Raw genomic sequence first — 22,605 nt, forward strand, 5'->3', positions numbered from 1 at the left:
GCTCACTGCAACTCAATGCACAGCCTATGCCAGCACACACACATGGTTCACTGTTACTCACTACAGATTCTATACCAGGACACACAAACAGACACACACACACACACACATGGCTAACTGTGACTCCATGAACATTCTATACAAGCACACACTCACACACACACACACCTCACTGTGACTCAATGTGCAGCCTTTACCAGCACATACACACACACACACCCCTATCACTCAATGCACAGCCAATAGCAGCACAAACACACACAAATACATGACTCACTGTGACTCTTTTCACATCCGATACCTGAACACACACTCACACATAAACCTCACTGTGACTCAATGCACTGCCTATACCAGCACACACACATAGCTCACTTTGACTCAATGCTCAGTCTATACCAGCACACACACACACACACACATGCACACATCTGTTACTGTGAATAAATGCACAAACTATACCAGCACACAGACACACGCATGCACACACACCTGACTCTGACACAATGCAGAGTCTATACCAGCACATACACACACACACAGGTCCAGCTCAGTGTGACTCAATGCAATATCCATACCAGCACATACACACATACACACACTCGGCTCATTGTGGCTCAACACAAAGTTTATATGTGCACACACACACACAAACCTGTGACTCAATGCTCAGCCTATACCAACACACACACACACACACACACACACACACACATGCATGGCTCAGTGTAACTCAATGCACATCATATACCAGCCCACACAAACAAACACAGCTCACTGTGACTCAGTGCACAGCTTATACCAGCACACATGCACACAAACACACCTGAGTGTGATTCCATGCACAGTCTATAAGTCGCACACACACACACACACACATGCAACTCACTGTGACTCAATGCTCAGGCTATACCTGAGCACTCCCACACGGCTCAATATGACTCAATGAGCAGCTTATGCCAGCACACACACATGGCTCACTGTGACTCAATGCAGAGTCTCTACCAGCACACTCAGATGCACACACACACACACACCCCCAGTGTGACTCAATGCACAGTCTATACCTGCATGCACACACACACACACACACACGGCTGATTGTGACTCAGTGCAGTCTATACCAGCACACAGAAACACAAAACACAGCTGCCTGTGACTCAATGCACAGTCTATAAGCAGCATATACACACACGCAACTCACTGTGACTCAATGCTCAGACTATACCAGCACACACACACACGGCTCACTGTGACTCAATGCAGGGTCTATACCAGCACACACACACACACACACACACAGACACGGCTCAGTGTGACTCAATGCTCTTTCCATACCAGCAGATACACACACACAAACACAAACACACACACACGTCTAAATGTGGCTCAATGCCCATTCAATACCTGCACATACACACACACACACATACACACATCTGTGACTCAATGCATAGCCTATACTGGCACACACACAGGCCTCACTGTGACTCAATGTTCAGCCTATACCAGCACACACACACACAGAAACACACACTCACAGCTCACGGTGACTCATTGCAGAGCCTATACCACAACACATACACACACACACATACGCAGACACACACCTCACTGTGACTCAATGCTCAGCCTATACCAACACAGACACACACACAAACTGTGACTCACTGCACAGTCTATACCAGCACAAACACACACACACGGCTCACTGTGACTCAAGGCACAGCCTAAATTAGCACCCATGCGCACACACACACAAACACTCACACACACACTGCTCACTGTGATTCAATGCACCATCCATACCTGCACACACATACAAACACACACAGACGGCTTACTGTGATTCAGTGCAAAGCCTATAACAGCACACAGACAAACACACTGACACACACATGGTTGTGACTGAATGCAGTCTATACCAGCACACACACAGACACAACTGACTGTGACTCAATACACAGTCTACACCAGCAAATACACATACACACATACACAGCTCAGTGCAACTCAATGCACCGTCCTTACTGGCATATACAAACACACACACACCTCACTGTGACTCAATGCACAGCCTGCACCAGCACACCCACACACACCTGTGACTCAACACGCAGCCTGTACCACACACACACACCCACACATACCTGTGACTCAATGCGCAGCATATACCAGCACACATACACACACAGACCTCACTGTGACTCAATGGTCAGCCTATAGCAGCACACACAGACACACAACCCTCACTGTGACTCATTACACAACCTATACCAGCATGCTGACACAAACACCCACACGGCATTGTGACTGAATGCACTATGTATACCAGCACACATGCACACATACACACCTCACTGTGACAAAATGCACAGCCTGTACCAGCACACACACACAGATACACACACACGGCTCACTGTGACTCAATGCACCATCTATACGTGACACACACACACATAAAAACACACACAGTCGGCTCACTGTGATTTAGGGCAAAACCTTTAACAGCACAGAGACACAGACACTCACACACACAGCTGTGTTGCAATGCACAGTCTATACCAGCACACACACACAGACTATAACTCAATACACATTCTACACCAGCACATATACACACTCACACAGTTCAGTGTAACTCAATGCACCATCCATACCAGTACATACACACACACACACACACCTCAGTGTGACTCAATGCTCAGACTATACCAGCACACAGACACACGGCTCACTCTGACTCAATGCACAGCCTATGCCTTCTAACACATATGGCTCACTGTGACTCAATGAAGAGTCTATACCAACACACACACACACACACACACACCTCACTGTGAGTAAATGTGCAGACTGCACCAGCACACACACACACACACCTATGACTCAATGCGCAGCCTATACAAGCACACACGCACACACACCTCACTGTGACACAATGGTCAGCATATAGCAGCACACACAGACACACACTCCCTTCACTGTGACTCAATGCACAGCCTATACCAGCGTGCAGACACACACACATGGCACTCTGACTCAATGCACTATCTATACAAGCACACTCGCACACACACCTCAGTGTGACTCAATGCAAAGCCTGTAACAGTACACACACATACATACAGACACACAGACACACACAAAGCTGTGACTCAATGCACACCCTAAACCAGCACATACACACACCCTAATATAACTCAATGCACAGCCTATACCAGCACACACACACACACGCACAGATACAGGGCTCACTGTGACTTGATACACAGCCTATACCAAAACACACACAAACACAAACACGCACTCACACATGGCTCACTGTGACACAATGAATCACCTATACCAGCACACAGACACACACACTGCTCACTGTGATTCAATGAACCATCCATATCGGCACACACATACAAACACACACAGAAGGCTCACTGTAACTCAGTGCAAAGCCTATAACAGCACACAGACACACACACTCACACACACACAACTGTGACTCATTGCACAGTCTATACCAGCACACACACACACACACACACACACACACACACCTGACTGTGACTCAACACACAGTCTATACACGGCTCAGTGCAACTCAATGTACCGTCCATACCAGCACATACAAACACACACACACCTCACTGTGACTGAATGAGCAGCCTATACCAGCACACACACACACACACACACACATCACTGTGACACAATGGTCAGCCTATAGTAGCACACACAGACACACACACCCCTCACTGTGACTCAATACACAGCCTATACCAGCTTACAGACACACACACACACACGGCACGGTGACTCAATGCACTATCTATACCAGCACACATGCACATACACACACCTCAGTGTGACTCAATGCATAGCCTGTACCAGCACACACACACACACACACGGCAAACTGTGACTCAATGCACCGTCCATAACTGCACACACACACATAAAAACACACAAAGACGTCTCACTGTGATTCAGGGCAAAGCTTATAACAGCACACAGACACACACACTCACACACACACAGCTGTGACTCAATGCACATTCTATAGCAGCACATACACACACACACACGGCTCAGAGTAACTTAATGCACCATCCATACCAGCACATACACATACACACACACAACTCAGTGTGACTCAATGCTCAGACTATACCAGCACACAGACACACGGCTCACTGTGACTCAATGCACAGCCTATGCCATCACACACACGGCTCACTCTGACTCAATGAAGAGTCTATACTGACACACACACACACACCTTACTGTGCATCACTGAACAGCCTGCACCAGCACACACACACACACAACTGTGACTCAATGCCAAGCCTGTACCAGCACACACACACACCCCCATCACTGTGACTTAACGGTCAGCCTATAGCAGCACACACAGACACACACACCCCTCACTCTGACTCAATACACAGCCTATACCAGCGTGCAGACACACACACACACGGCACTGTGACTGAATGCACTATCTATACCAGCACACCCGCACACACACCTCAGTGTGACTCAATGCACAGCCTGTACAAACACACACGGGTGACTGTGACTCAGTGCACAGTCTATACCAGCACACACACACACACACACACACAAGAACAGTTACTGCGACTGAATGTGCAGCCTATGCAAGCACACACATATGGCTCACTGTCACTCAATGCAGATTCTACACCAGGACAAAGAAACACACACACACACACACAAACATGGCTAAACACTGACTCCATGAACATTCTATACAAGCACACACACACACCCCAATGTGACTTAATGCACAGTCTATACTGTGTACACACACACACACGGCTGAGTGTGATTCAATGCAGTCTATACCAGCACACAGAACCACAAAACACACCTGACTGTGACTCAATGCACAGTTTATAAGCAACACATACACATATGCACCTGACTGTGACACAATGCTCAGAATATACCAGCACACACACACACGGTTCACTGTGACTCAATGCAGGGTCTATACCAGCACACACACACACACACACACACATCGCTGACTGTGACTCAATGCACCACCCGTACCTGCACACACACACACACACACAGGTCAATGTGACTCAGTCCACAGCCTATACCAGCACTCACACACACACACCTCACTGTGACTCAATACACAGTCTATGCCATCATGCACACACACACACACGGCACACTGTGACTCCATGCACAGTCTATACCAGCACACAGACACAGACAAACACACCTGACTGTGACTCAATTCAGGGTCTATACCAGCACACACACAGTCACACACATGGCTTTGAGTCAATGCACAGTCTATACCAGCACAAACACACACGGGTTACTGTGACTCAATGCACAGCCTATATCAGTACACACACATGCACACACACACACATGAATCACTGTGACTCAATGCACAGATTCTTATGGCACACACACACACAAACACACGCACCTCACTGTGGCTCAATGCTCAGCCTATACCAGCACACACATACACAAACACTCCTAACTGTGACCGAATGCACAGCCTATACCAGCGTGCACAAACACACACACGGGTGACTGTGACTCAATGCATCCTCCATACCTGCACACACACACACACACACGAGGGACTGTGAGTAAGTGCACAGCCTATACCAGCACACACACACACACACCCACAGACACTCAAGAAAAGCTCACTGAGACTTAATGCACAGTCTATACCAGCACACACACGGCTCCCTGTGACTCAGGGTAAAATCTATACCAGCACACACACACACACACACACACACACACACATAGCTCATTGTGACTCAATGCAAAGCATATACCAGCAGATGCACACACACATTCACCTCATTCTGACTCAAAGTCAGCCTATACCAGTGCACACACACACACATACACACACATGACTGACTGAGACTCAATGTACAGTCTATTCCAGCACACACACACACACACAAACACCTGTGACTCAATGCACAGTCTATACCAGCACACACTCACACACACACACACATGCACACATCTCAATGTGGCTCAATGCCCAGTCAATACCTGCACACACACACACACACACATCTGTAACTCAATGCACAGCCTATACCGGCACACAGACATGCCTCACTGTGACTCAATGCTCAGCCTATACCAGCACACACACACACTCAAACACACACTCACAGCTCATGGAGACTCACTGCAGAGCCTATACCACAACACATACACACACACACATACACAGACACACACCTCACTGTGACTCAATGCTCAGCCTATACCAGCGCACACAAACACACACAGCTCACTGTGACTCAATGCATAGCCTATACCAGCACAGACACACAAACAGCTACTGTGACTCAATGCACAGCCTACACCAAGACAAACACACGCACACATACATGGCTCAATGTGACTCCGTGCACAGTCTATACCAGCAGAAACACACAGACATGGCTCACTGTGACTCAAAGCATAGCCTAAATTAGCACCCGTGCACACACACACACACACTGTTCACTGTGATTCAATGCACCATCCTTACTTGCACACACATACAAACACACACAGACGGCTCACTCTGATTCAGTGCAAAGCCTATACGAGCACACACACACACACAACTGACTGTGACTCAATACAGAGTCTATACCAGCACATACACACACACACACACCTCACTGTGACTCAATGCACAGCCTGCACCAGCACACACACACACACATATACCTGTGACTCAATGCACAACATATACCAGCACACACACACACTCCCCTCACTGTGACTCAATACACACCCTAAACCAGCGTGCAGATACACACACACACGGCACTGTGACTCAATGCACTATCTATACCAGCACACCTGCACACACCCACACATCAGTGTGACTCAATGCATGGCATGTACACACACACACGGGTGACTGTGACTCAGTGCAGAGCTTATACCAGCACACACACACACACACACACAAGAACAGCTCACTGCAACTCAATGCACAGCCTATGCCAGCACACACACGGCTCACTGTCACTCACTACAGATTCTATACCAGGACACACAAACACACACACACACACACACACACACATGGCTAACTATGACTCCATGAACATTCTATACAAGCACACACTCACACACACACACACCTCACTGTGACTCAATGTGCAGCCTATCCCAGCACATACACACACACACCCCATCACTCAATGCACAGCCAATAGCAGCACAAACACACACAAATACATGACTCACTGTGACTCTTTTCACATCCGATACCTGAACACGCACTCACACACAAACCTCACTGTGACTCAATGCACTGCCTATACCAGCACACACACATAGCTCACTTTGACTCAATGCTCAGTCTATACCAGCACACACACACACACACACATGCACGCATATGTTACTGTGAATAAATGCACAAACTATACCAGCACACACACACACGCATGCACACACACCTGACTCTGACACAATGCAGAGTCTATACCAGCACATACACACACACACAGGTCCAGCTCAGTGTGACTCAATGCATTATCCATACCAGCACATACACACATACACACACTCGGCTCATTGTGGCTCAACACAAAGTTTATATGTGCACACACACACACAAACCTGTGACTCACTGCTCAGCCTATACCAACACACACACACACACATGCATGGCTCAGTGTGACTCAATGCACAGCATATACCAGACCACACAAACAAACACAGCTCACTGTGACTCAGTGCACAGCCTATACCAGCACACACGCACACAAACACACCTGACTGTGATTCCATGCACAGTCTATAAGTCGCACACACACACACACACACACACATGCAACTCACTGTGACTCAATGCTCAGGCTATACCTGAGCACTCCCAAACGGCTCACTATGAGTCAATGAGCAGCTTATGCCAGCACACACACATGGCTCACTGTGACACAATGCAGAGTCTCTACCAGCACACACACATGCACAAACACACACACACACCCCCCACTGTGACTCAATGCACAGTCTATACCTGCATGCACACACACACACACACACACACGGCTGATTGTGACTCAGTGCAGTCTATACCAGCACACAGAAACACAAAACACAGCTGACTGTGACTCAGTGCACAGTCTGTAAGCAGCACATACACACACGCACCTCACTGTGACTCAATGCTCAGACTATACCAGCACACACACACACAGCTCACTGTGACTCAGTGCAGGGTCTATACCAGCACACACACACACACACACAGAGACACGGCTCAGTGTGATTCAATGCTCTTTCCATACCAGCAGATACACACACACAAACACAAACACACACGTCTCACTGTGGCTCAATGCCCGGTCAATACCTGCACACACACACACCCACACACATATTCACACCTCTGTGACTCAATGCATAGCCTATACCGGCACACACTCAGGCCTCACTGTGACTCAATGCTCAGCCTATACCAGCACACACACACACAGAAACACACACTCACAGCTCACGGTGACTCATTGCAGAGCCTATACCACAACACATACACACACACAAATACGCAGACACACACCTCACTGTGACTCAATGCTCAGCCTATACGAGCACAGACACACACACCTACTGTGACTCACTGCACAGTCTATACCAGCACAAACACACACACACATGGCTCACTGTGACTCAAGGCACAGCCTAAATTAACACCCGTGCACACACACACACACACACACACACTGCTCACTCTGATTCAATGCACCGTCCATACCTGCACACACATACAAACACACACAGACGGCTTACTGTGATTCAGTGCAAAGCCTATAACAGCACACAGACACACACACTCACACACACATGGTTGTGACTCAATGCAGTCTATACCAGCACACACACTCACACAACTGACTGTGACTCAATACACAGTCTATACCAGCACATACACATACACACATACACGGCTCAGTGCAACTCAATGCACCATTCTTACTGGCACATACAAACACACATACACCTCACTGTGACTCAATGCACAGCCTGCACCAGCACACACACACACACCTGTGACTCAACACGCAACCTGTACCACACACACACACCCACACATACCTGTGACTCAATGCGCAGCATATACCAGCACACACACACACACACACACACTTCACTGTGACTCTATGGTCTGCCTATAGCAGCACACACAGACACACAACCCTCACTGTGACTCATTACACAACCTATACCAGCGTGCTGACACACACACCCACACGGCATTGTGACTCAATGCACTATGTATACCAGCACACATGCACACACACACACCTCACTGTGACACAATGCACAGCCTGTACCAGCACACACATATACACACACGGCTCACTGTGACTCAATGCACCATCCATACATGACACAAACACACATAAAAACAGACACAGACGGCTCACTGTGATTTAGGGCAAAACCTTTAACAGCACAGAGACACAGACACTCACACACACAGCTGTGTTGCAATGCACAGTCTATACCAACACACACACACAGACTATAACTCAATACACAGTCTACGCCAGCACATATACACACTCACACGGTTCAGTGGAACTCAATGCACCATCCATACCAGTACATACACACACACACACATACCTCAGTGTGACTCAATGCTCAGACTATACCAGCACACAGACACACGGCTCACTGTGACTCAATGCACAACCTATGCCTTCTAACACATATGGCTCACTGTGACTCAATGAAGAGTCTATACCAACACACACACTCACCTCACTGTGTTTTAATGTGCAGACTGCAACTGCACACACACACACACACCTATGAGTCAATGCGCAGCCTATACCAGCACACACGCACACACACCTCACTGTGACTCAATGGTCAGCATATAGCAGCACACACAGACACACACACCTCTCACTGTGACTCAATGCACAGCCTATACCAGCGTGCAGACACACACACATGGCACTCTGACTCAATGCACTATCTATACAAGCACACTCGCACACACACCTCAGTGTGACTCAATGCAAAGCCTGTAACAGTACACACACATACATACACACACACAGACACACACAAAGCTGTGACTCAATGCACACCCTAAACCAGCACATACACACACCCTAATATAACTCAATGCACAGCCTATACCAGCACACACACACACACGCACAGATACAGGGCTCACTGTGACTTGATACACAGCCTATACCAAAACACACACAAACACAAACACGCACTCACACATGGCTCACTGTGACACAATGAATCACCTATACCAGCACACAGACACACACACTGCTCACTGTGATTCAATGAACCATCCATATCGGCACACACATACAAACACACACAGAAGGCTCACTGTGACTCAGTGCAAAGCCTATAACAGCACACAGACACACACACTCACACACACACAACTGTGACTCATTGCACAGTCTATACCAGCACACACACACACACACACACACACACCTGACTGTGACTCAACACACAGTCTATACACGGCTCAGTGCAACTCAATGTACCGTCCATACCAGCACATACAAACACACACACACCTCACTGTGACTGAATGAGCAGCCTATACCAGCACACACACACACACACACACACATCACTGTGACACAATGGTCAGCCTATAGTAGCACACACAGACACACACACCCCTCACTGTGACTCAATACACAGCCTATACCAGCTTACAGACACACACACACACACGGCACGGTGACTCAATGCACTATCTATACCAGCACACATGCACATACACACGCCTCAGTGTGACTCAATGCATAGCCTGTACCAGCACACACACACACACACACGGCAAACTGTGACTCAATGCACCGTCCATAACTGCACACACACACATAAAAACACACAAAGACGTCTCACTGTGATTCAGGGCAAAGCTTATAACAGCACACAGACACACACACTCACACACACACAGCTGTGACTCAATGCACATTCTATAGCAGCACATACACACACACACACGGCTCAGAGTAACTTAATGCACCATCCATACCAGCACATACACATACACACACACAACTCAGTGTGACTCAATGCTCAGACTATACCAGCACACAGACACACGGCTCACTGTGACTCAATGCACAGCCTATGCCATCACACACACGGCTCACTCTGACTCAATGAAGAGTCTATACTGACACACACACACACACCTTACTGTGCATCACTGAACAGCCTGCACCAGCACACACACACACACACCTGTGACTCAATGCCAAGCCTGTACCAGCACACACACACACCCCCATCACTGTGACTTAACGGTCAGCCTATAGCAGCACACACAGACACACACACCCCTCACTCTGACTCAATACACAGCCTATACCAGCGTGCAGACACACACACACACATGGCACTGTGACTCAATGCACTATCTATACCAGCACACCCGCACACACACCTCAGTGTGACTCAAAGCACAGCCTGTACAAACACACACGGGTGACTGTGACTCAGTGCACAGTCTATACCAGCACACACACACACACACACAAGAACAGCTCACTGCGACTGAATGTGCAGCCTATGCAAGCACACACATATGGCTCACTGTCACTCAATGCAGATTCTACACCAGGACACACAAACACACACACACACACACACAAACATGGCTAAACACTGACTCCATGAACATTCTATACAAGCACACACACACACCCCAATGTGACTTAATGCACAGTCTATACCTGTGTACACACACACACACGGCTGAGTGTGATTCAATGCAGTCTATAGCAGCACACAGAACCACAAAACACACCTGACTGTGACTCAATGCACAGTCTATAAGCAACACATACACACATGCACCTGACTGTGACTCAATGCTCAGAATATACCAGCACACACACACACGGTTCACTGTGACTCAATGCAGGGTCTATACCAGCACACACACACACACACACACACACACACACACACACATCGCTGACTGTGACTCAATGCACCACCCGTACCTGCACATACACACACACACACAGGTCAATGTGACTCAGTCCACAGCCTATACCAGCACTCACACACACACACCTCACTGTGACTCAATACACAGTCTATACCATCATGCACACACACACACACGGTACACTGTGACTCCATGCACAGTCTATACCAGCACACAGACACACACAAACACACCTGACTGTGACACAATTCAGGGTCTATACCAGCACACACACAGTCACACACATGGCTGTGAGTCAATGCACAGTCTATACCAGCACATACACACACGGGTTACTGTGACTCAATGCACAGCCTATATCAGCACACACACGTGCACACACACACACATGAATCACTGTGACTCAATGCACAGATTCTTATGGCACACACACACACAAACACACGCACCTCACTGTGGCTCAATGCTCAGCCTATACCAGCACACACATACACAAACACTCCTAACTGTGACCGAATGCACAGCCTATACCAGCGTGCACAAACACACACACGGGTGACTGTGACTCAATGCATCCTCCATACCTGCACACACACACACACACACGAGGGACTGTGAGTAAGTGCACAGCCTATACCAGCACACACACACACACACCCACAGACACTCAAGAAAAGCTCACTGAGACTTAATGCACAGTCTATACCAGCACACACACGGCTCCCTGTGACTCAGGGTAAAATCTATACCAGCACACACACACACACACACACACACACCCCCATAGCTCATTGTGACTCAATGCAAAGCATATACCAGCAGATGCACACACACATTCACCTCATTCTGACTCAAAGTCAGCCTATACCAGTGCACACACACACACATACACACACATGACTGACTGAGACTCAATGTACAGTCTATTCCAGCACACACACACACACACAAACACCTGTGACTCAATGCACAGTCTATACCAGCACACACTCACACACACACACACGCACACATCTCAATGTGGCTCAATGCCCAGTCAATACCTGCACACACACACACACACACATCTGTAACTCAATGCACAGCCTATACCGGCACACAGACATGCCTCACTGTGACTCAATGCTCAGCCTATACCAGCGCACACACACACTCAAACACACACTCACAGCTCATGGAGACTCACTGCAGAGCCTATACCACAACACATACACACACACACATACACAGACACACACCTCACTGTGACTCAATGCTCAGCCTATACCAGCGCACACAAACACACACAGCTCACTGTGACTCAATGCATAGCCTATACCAGCACAGACACACAAACAGCTACTGTGACTCAATGCACAGCCTACACCAAGACAAACACACGCACACATACATGGCTCAATGTGACTCCGTGCACAGTCTATACCAGCAGAAACACACAGACATGGCTCACTGTGACTCAAAGCATAGCCTAAATTAGCACCCGTGCACACACACACACACACAAACACACTGTTCACTGTGATTCAATGCACCATCCTTACTTGCACACACATACAAACACACACAGACGGCTCACTCTGATTCAGTGCAAAGACTATACCAGCACACACACACACACAACTTACTGTGACTCAATACAGAGTCTATACCAGCACATACACACACACACACACCTCACTGTGACTCAATGCACAGCCTGCACCAGCACACACACACACACATATACCTGTGACTCAATGCACAATATATACCAGCACACACACACACTCCCCTCACTGTGACTCAATACACACCCTAACCCAGCGTGCAGATACACACACACACGGCACTGTGACTCAATGCACTATCTATACCAGCACACCTGCAAACACCCACACATCAGTGTGACTCAATGCATGGCATGTACACACACACACGGGTGACTGTGACTCAGTGCAGAGCTTATACCAGCACACACACACACACACACACAAGAACAGCTCACTGCAACTCAATGCACAGCCTATGCCAGCACACACACATGGCTCACTGTCACTCACTACAGATTCTATACCAGGACACACAAACACACACACACACACACACACACGGCTAACTGTGACTCCATGAACATTCTATACAAGCACACACTCACACACACACACACCTCACTGTGACTCAATTTGCAGCCTATCCCAGCACATACACACACACACCCCATCACTCAATGCACAGCCAATAGCAGCACAAACACACACAAATACATGACTCACTGTGACTCTTTTCACATCCGATACCTGAACACACACTCACACACAAACCTCACTGTGACTCAATGCACTGCCTATACCAGCACACACACATAGCTCACTTTGACTCAATGCTCAGTCTATACCAGCACACACACACACACACACATGCACGCATATGTTACTGTGAATAAATGCACAAACTATACCAGCACACACACACACGTATGCACACACACCTGACTCTGACACAATGCAGAGTCTATACCAGCACATACAGACACACACAGGTCCAGCTCAGTGTGACTCAATGCATTATCCATACCAGCACATACACACATACACACACTCGGCTCATTGTGGCTCAACACAAAGTTTATATGTGCACACACACACAAAAACCTGTGACTCACTGCTCAGCCTACACCAACACACACACACACACACACACACACACACACATGCATGGCTCAGTGTGACTCAATGCACAGCATATACCAGCCCACACAAACAAACACAGCTCACTGTGACTCAGTGCACAGCCTATACCAGCACACACGCACACAAACACACCTGACTGTGATTCCATGCACAGTCTATAAGTCGCACACACACACACACACACATGCAACTCACTGTGACTCAATGCTCAGGCTATACCTGAGCACTCCCAAACGGCTCACTATGAGTCAATGAGCAGCTTATGCCAGCACACACACATGGCTCACTGTAACTCAATGCAGAGTCTCTACCAGCACACACAGATGCAGACACACACACACACCCCACTGTGACTCAATGCACAGTCTATACCTGCATACACACACACACACACACACGGCTGATTGTGACTCAGTGCAGTCTATACCAGCACACAGAAACACAAAACACAGCTGACTGTGACTCAATGCACAGTCTATAAGCAGCACATACACACACGCACCTCACTGTGACTCAATGCTCAGACTATAGCAGCACACACACACACGGCTCACTGTGACTCAATGCAGGGTGTATACCAGCACACCCACACACACACACACAGACACGGCCCAGTGTGATTCAATGCTCTTTCCATACCAGCAGATACACACACACAAACACAAACACACGCACACGTCTCACTGTGGCTCAATGCCCAGTCAATACCTGCACACACACACACACACATACACACATCTGTGACTCAATGCATAGCCTATACCGGCACACACTCAGGCCTCACTGTGACTCAATGCTCAGCCTATACCAGCACACACACACACAGAAATACACACTCACAGCTCACGGTGACTCATTGCAGAGCCTATACCACAACACATACACACACACCAATACGCAGACACACACCTCACTGTGACTCAATGCTCAGCCTATACGAGCAGAGACACACACACCTACTGTGACTCACTGCACAGTCTATACCAGCACAAACACACACACACATGGCTCACTGTGACTCAAGGCACAGCCTAAATTAACACCTGTGCACAAACACACACACACACACACACTGCTCACTCTGATTCAATGCACCGTCCATACCTGCACACACATACAAACACACACAGACGGCTTACTGTGATTCAGTGCAAAGCCTATAACAGCACACAGACACACACACTCACACACACATGGTTGTGACTCAATGCAGTCTATACCAGCACACACACTCACACAACTGACTGTGACTCAATACACAGTCTATACCAGCACATACACATACACACATACACGGCTCAGTGCAACTCAATGCACCATTCTTACTGGCACATACAAACACACATACACCTCACTGTGACTCAATGCACAGCCTGCACCAGCACACACACACACATCTGTGACTCAACACGCAGCCTGTACCACACACACACACCCACACATACCTGTGACTCAATGCGCAGCATATACCAGCACACACACACACACACACCTCACTGTGACTCTATGGTCTGCCTATAGCAGCACACACAGACACACAACCCTCACTATGACTCATTACACAACCTATACCAGCGTGCTGACACACACACCCACACGGCATTGTGACTCAATGCACTATGTATACCAGCACACATGCACACACACACACCTCACTGTGACACAATGCACAGCCTGTACCAGCACACACATATACACACACGGCTCACTGTGACTCAATGCACCATCCATACATGACACACACACACATAAAAACAGACACAGACGGCTCACTGTGATTAAGGGCAAAACCTTTAACAGCACAGAGACACAGACACTCACACACACAGCTGTGTTGCAATGCACAGTCTATACCAGCACACACACACACACACACACACAAGAACAGTTACTGCGACTGAATGTGCAGCCTATGCAAGCACACACATATGGCTCACTGTCACTCAATGCAGATTCTACACCAGGACAAAGAAACACACACACACACACACAAACATGGCTAAACACTGACTCCATGAACATTCTATACAAGCACACACACACACCCCAATGTGACTTAATGCACAGTCTATACCTGTGTACACACACACACACGGCTGAGTGTGATTCAATGCAGTCTATACCAGCACACAGAACCACAAAACACACCTGACTGTGACTCAATGCACAGTTTATAAGCAACACATACACATATGCACCTGACTGTGACACAATGCTCAGAATATACCAGCACACACACACACGGTTCACTGTGACTCAATGCAGGGTCTATACCAGCACACACACACACACACACACACATCGCTGACTGTGACTCAATGCACCACCCGTACCTGCACACACACACACACACACAGGTCAATGTGACTCAGTCCACAGCCTATACCAGCACTCACACACACACACCTCACTGTGACTCAATACACAGTCTATGCCATCATGCACACACACACACACGGCACACTGTGACTCCATGCACAGTCTATACCAGCACACAGACACAGACAAACACACCTGACTGTGACTCAATTCAGGGTCTATACCAGCACACACACAGTCACACACATGGCTTTGAGTCAATGCACAGTCTATACCAGCACAAACACACACGGGTTACTGTGACTCAATGCACAGCCTATATCAGTACACACACATGCACACACACACACATGAATCACTGTGACTCAATGCACAGATTCTTATGGCACACACACACACAAACACACGCACCTCACTGTGGCTCAATGCTCAGCCTATACCAGCACACACATACACAAACACTCCTAACTGTGACCGAATGCACAGCCTATACCAGCGTGCACAAACACACACACGGGTGACTGTGACTCAATGCATCCTCCATACCTGCACACACACACACACACACGAGGGACTGTGAGTAAGTGCACAGCCTATACCAGCACACACACACACACACCCACAGACACTCAAGAAAAGCTCACTGAGACTTAATGCACAGTCTATACCAGCACACACACGGCTCCCTGTGACTCAGGGTAAAATCTATACCAGCACACACACACACACACACACACACACACACATAGCTCATTGTGACTCAATGCAAAGCATATACCAGCAGATGCACACACACATTCACCTCATTCTGACTCAAAGTCAGCCTATACCAGTGCACACACACACACATACACACACATGACTGACTGAGACTCAATGTACAGTCTATTCCAGCACACACACACACACACAAACACCTGTGACTCAATGCACAGTCTATACCAGCACACACTCACACACACACACACATGCACACATCTCAATGTGGCTCAATGCCCAGTCAATACCTGCACACACACACACACACACATCTGTAACTCAATGCACAGCCTATACCGGCACACAGACATGCCTCACTGTGACTCAATGCTCAGCCTATACCAGCACACACACACACTCAAACACACACTCACAGCTCATGGAGACTCACTGCAGAGCCTATACCACAACACATACACACACACACATACACAGACACACACCTCACTGTGACTCAATGCTCAGCCTATACCAGCGCACACAAACACACACAGCTCACTGTGACTCAATGCATAGCCTATACCAGCACAGACACACAAACAGCTACTGTGACTCAATGCACAGCCTACACCAAGACAAACACACGCACACATACATGGCTCAATGTGACTCCGTGCACAGTCTATACCAGCAGAAACACACAGACATGGCTCACTGTGACTCAAAGCATAGCCTAAATTAGCACCCGTGCACACACACACACACACACTGTTCACTGTGATTCAATGCACCATCCTTACTTGCACACACATACAAACACACACAGACGGCTCACTCTGATTCAGTGCAAAGCCTATACGAGCACACACACACACACAACTGACTGTGACTCAATACAGAGTCTATACCAGCACATACACACACACACACACCTCACTGTGACTCAATGCACAGCCTGCACCAGCACACACACACACACATATACCTGTGACTCAATGCACAACATATACCAGCACACACACACACTCCCCTCACTGTGACTCAATACACACCCTAAACCAGCGTGCAGATACACACACACACGGCACTGTGACTCAATGCACTATCTATACCAGCACACCTGCACACACCCACACATCAGTGTGACTCAATGCATGGCATGTACACACACACACGGGTGACTGTGACTCAGTGCAGAGCTTATACCAGCACACACACACACACACACACAAGAACAGCTCACTGCAACTCAATGCACAGCCTATGCCAGCACACACACGGCTCACTGTCACTCACTACAGATTCTATACCAGGACACACAAACACACACACACACACACACACACACATGGCTAACTATGACTCCATGAACATTCTATACAAGCACACACTCACACACACACACACCTCACTGTGACTCAATGTGCAGCCTATCCCAGCACATACACACACACACCCCATCACTCAATGCACAGCCAATAGCAGCACAAACACACACAAATACATGACTCACTGTGACTCTTTTCACATCCGATACCTGAACACGCACTCACACACAAACCTCACTGTGACTCAATGCACTGCCTATACCAGCACACACACATAGCTCACTTTGACTCAATGCTCAGTCTATACCAGCACACACACACACACACACATGCACGCATATGTTACTGTGAATAAATGCACAAACTATACCAGCACACACACACACGCATGCACACACACCTGACTCTGACACAATGCAGAGTCTATACCAGCACATACACACACACACAGGTCCAGCTCAGTGTGACTCAATGCATTATCCATACCAGCACATACACACATACACACACTCGGCTCATTGTGGCTCAACACAAAGTTTATATGTGCACACACACACACAAACCTGTGACTCAATGCTCAGCCTATACCAACACACACACACACACATGCATGGCTCAGTGTGACTCAATGCACAGCATATACCAGACCACACAAACAAACACAGCTCACTGTGACTCAGTGCACAGCCTATACCAGCACACACGCACACAAACACACCTGACTGTGATTCCATGCACAGTCTATAAGTCGCACACACACACACACACACACACATGCAACTCACTGTGACTCAATGCTCAGGCTATACCTGAGCACTCCCAAACGGCTCACTATGAGTCAATGAGCAGCTTATGCCAGCACACACACATGGCTCACTGTGACACAATGCAGAGTCTCTACCAGCACACACACATGCACAAACACACACACACACCCCCCACTGTGACTCAATGCACAGTCTATACCTGCATGCACACACACACACACACACACACGGCTGATTGTGACTCAGTGCAGTCTATACCAGCACACAGAAACACAAAACACAGCTGACTGTGACTCAGTGCACAGTCTGTAAGCAGCACATACACACACGCACCTCACTGTGACTCAATGCTCAGACTATACCAGCACACACACACACAGCTCACTGTGACTCAGTGCAGGGTCTATACCAGCACACACACACACACACACAGAGACACGGCTCAGTGTGATTCAATGCTCTTTCCATACCAGCAGATACACACACACAAACACAAACACACACGTCTCACTGTGGCTCAATGCCCGGTCAATACCTGCACACACACACACCCACACACATATTCACACCTCTGTGACTCAATGCATAGCCTATACCGGCACACACTCAGGCCTCACTGTGACTCAATGCTCAGCCTATACCAGCACACACACACACAGAAACACACACTCACAGCTCACGGTGACTCATTGCAGAGCCTATACCACAACACATACACACACACAAATACGCAGACACACACCTCACTGTGACTCAATGCTCAGCCTATACGAGCACAGACACACACACCTACTGTGACTCACTGCACAGTCTATACCAGCACAAACACACACACACATGGCTCACTGTGACTCAAGGCACAGCCTAAATTAACACCCGTGCACACACACACACACACACACACACTGCTCACTCTGATTCAATGCACCGTCCATACCTGCACACACATACAAACACACACAGACGGCTTACTGTGATTCAGTGCAAAGCCTATAACAGCACACAGACACACACACTCACACACACATGGTTGTGACTCAATGCAGTCTATACCAGCACACACACTCACACAACTGACTGTGACTCAATACACAGTCTATACCAGCACATACACATACACACATACACGGCTCAGTGCAACTCAATGCACCATTCTTACTGGCACATACAAACACACATACACCTCACTGTGACTCAATGCACAGCCTGCACCAGCACACACACACACACCTGTGACTCAACACGCAACCTGTACCACACACACACACCCACACATACCTGTGACTCAATGCGCAGCATATACCAGCACACACACACACACACACACACTTCACTGTGACTCTATGGTCTGCCTATAGCAGCACACACAGACACACAACCCTCACTGTGACTCATTACACAACCTATACCAGCGTGCTGACACACACACCCACACGGCATTGTGACTCAATGCACTATGTATACCAGCACACATGCACACACACACACCTCACTGTGACACAATGCACAGCCTGTACCAGCACACACATATACACACACGGCTCACTGTGACTCAATGCACCATCCATACATGACACAAACACACATAAAAACAGACACAGACGGCTCACTGTGATTTAGGGCAAAACCTTTAACAGCACAGAGACACAGACACTCACACACACAGCTGTGTTGCAATGCACAGTCTATACCAACACACACACACAGACTATAACTCAATACACAGTCTACGCCAGCACATATACACACTCACACGGTTCAGTGGAACTCAATGCACCATCCATACCAGTACATACACACACACACACATACCTCAGTGTGACTCAATGCTCAGACTATACCAGCACACAGACACACGGCTCACTGTGACTCAATGCACAACCTATGCCTTCTAACACATATGGCTCACTGTGACTCAATGAAGAGTCTATACCAACACACACACTCACCTCACTGTGTTTTAATGTGCAGACTGCAACTGCACACACACACACACACCTATGAGTCAATGCGCAGCCTATACCAGCACACACGCACACACACCTCACTGTGACTCAATGGTCAGCATATAGCAGCACACACAGACACACACACCTCTCACTGTGACTCAATGCACAGCCTATACCAGCGTGCAGACACACACACATGGCACTCTGACTCAATGCACTATCTATACAAGCACACTCGCACACACACCTCAGTGTGACTCAATGCAAAGCCTGTAACAGTACACACACATACATACACACACACAGACACACACAAAGCTGTGACTCAATGCACACCCTAAACCAGCACATACACACACCCTAATATAACTCAATGCACAGCCTATACCAGCACACACACACACACGCACAGATACAGGGCTCACTGTGACTTGATACACAGCCTATACCAAAACACACACAAACACAAACACGCACTCACACATGGCTCACTGTGACACAATGAATCACCTATACCAGCACACAGACACACACACTGCTCACTGTGATTCAATGAACCATCCATATCGGCACACACATACAAACACACACAGAAGGCTCACTGTGACTCAGTGCAAAGCCTATAACAGCACACAGACACACACACTCACACACACACAACTGTGACTCATTGCACAGTCTATACCAGCACACACACACACACACACACACACACCTGACTGTGACTCAACACACAGTCTATACACGGCTCAGTGCAACTCAATGTACCGTCCATACCAGCACATACAAACACACACACACCTCACTGTGACTGAATGAGCAGCCTATACCAGCACACACACACACACACACACACATCACTGTGACACAATGGTC

This window comes from Balaenoptera physalus (genome assembly GCF_965194825.1).
Source record: "Balaenoptera physalus genome assembly, chromosome: Y".
Classification (NCBI taxonomy): Eukaryota; Metazoa; Chordata; class Mammalia; order Artiodactyla; family Balaenopteridae; genus Balaenoptera; species Balaenoptera physalus.